Here is a 2,052-nt window from a genome sequence, read left to right as displayed (position 1 = left end):
AATTGTAATTTTTTAATAGAAAATAGTAATTTTTTAAATAATGATAATGATGTGGTAATATAGTTTTATCTTAACATTTTGATGCAAGAGGCGTAATTAATTATCTTAATATTCTGATGAAGATAAATTGTTATTACAAAATTATTGATAAAAGTGAAAAAAATAATAATATAAATAAAAATTTTTAAATATATTAAATAGTGAAATAATTTTATAAATTTTTAATTATATAAATAAACGATAGAGTATATTTAGTTAAATATTAAAAAATGAAATTTAATTAATAAAAAATGAAATTATAAGATGGAATTGTAATAATAAGAAAATATAAAATTTTTTTTGCGATTAATTCTAAATTTTGATAATGTAATATAATAATATGATATTAACGTTGCGAGTGAGTGACATGATAATTTAATTAATTTCTAATGGTATAAATAATAGTAAAATATATTTAGAATACTGATGGGCATCGAAACCACCAAAAATAAATTCCTGCTTTAAAATAAAATTTGTGATAATGGTAAGTAGGGTCGATTCCACAGAGACTGGTTAAGTAGATTAATTCTATTGAATGAAATAAAATAAAATAAAACAGAATAAAAATAAAGTGGGGGTTTTAAATATAGAGGAATAAATAAAATCAATTTAAAAGAAGAACCAATTTTAAAAAAGAGAATCAAGATGAGACACATTCAGTTAAAGGAATAATTCTAGTTTCCGTTTTTATGGGTTGATCACGGATACAAAATAATCTCAATTTAATTAATAAACTAGTTATAGATATCGAAAACGCTTCAGGTATCCAATCCTTTCTTAATTTTAAACTAGTTAAGAGACACTCGTTAACTCGTCTAACTCTCGGACAACTGTAGGAGACGCTCCTAGAATATAATCCAATTATTGCATTAAGAATTAAAAGGACCTGATTCTAACTAACAAACGCGAGACGCTCGGTTCATTTAAGTTAGATTATACTATTCCTTAGGAAGGCCTTACGCAACCTAATTCACTACCTAATTCAGTTTAGTTAAACAATTACGAATTTAACTAACCTGAATAACAGTCTACCATCCTAGCAATTGAGCAATGACGCCTTAATGCAACAACCCACAGAATGATATTAAGCAATAAATACAAGAATAATATAAATACCAATAATTGAGAAAACTATAAAATTACATCAATCTCACAACCCGTTTAACTGGAACTTTAATTATTCTCTAACTGAAAAGAGGAAATTTAGCCACACATGTTCATGGCTAAAATAGGAGATGAAAAGAAGATAAGATGAGATATCAGATACATCAGAATGCCCCTTTTTATAGTGCTAAGAGTCCTAACCCAAATATAAGTATCTAAAATCAAAATTGAGTACAGTTTGGCAAATAAGAGTTATCTGTTTGGTTCCCGGATTTGAAGCTGGCTTTGTTTGTCAAGTATATTTGTGCCCATAACGCAGTCCATAACACAGCTCATCTAGAGTATCCTTTTATGAATTTAATTGTGGCCACCTTTTATCTCAGAATGTGGATTCCAAATTGGATTTTTCTCGTTATCCTCTAATCCTACCAAGATAACAAAATTTAAACAAATCAATCTGTTTTAAACGAAATCAAACTCAATATCTAGATATTTTGTAATATTAAAGATGCATAATTGTGCATATTATCAAATCCTCCACACTTAGATCAGACTTGCCCTCAAGTATGTACTCATTAATAAGAAAGGACTCACAAAAGCTACCTATAATCAATTGCTCACAAAGTTAACTCAACTTATTTCAAATAACCCGCATTTCACAGCAAATTCTTATCAATATATGCAAATCATAAAAGAAATACCAACACAATCTTCAAAAGCTGAAATGTAGCAAACCCATTCTTAATATGTGATCATGCAATTAAGTTCCATCAAATTTTTAAATTAGTGCATAAAGAAACATATACCCAACCAACCAAGAAAGTCTTTTAAAATTACAATTTTCACCAGGGAACCCAAGAATCCGGTTTTTATTTATTTTATCATTTTTATTTTTTTAATTTTTTTTTA

The sequence above is a fragment of the Manihot esculenta genome, chromosome 7, assembly GCF_001659605.2.
Source record: "Manihot esculenta cultivar AM560-2 chromosome 7, M.esculenta_v8, whole genome shotgun sequence".
NCBI classification, from domain to species: Eukaryota; Viridiplantae; Streptophyta; class Magnoliopsida; order Malpighiales; family Euphorbiaceae; genus Manihot; species Manihot esculenta.
Note: the sequence above shows the minus strand (reverse complement) of the source record.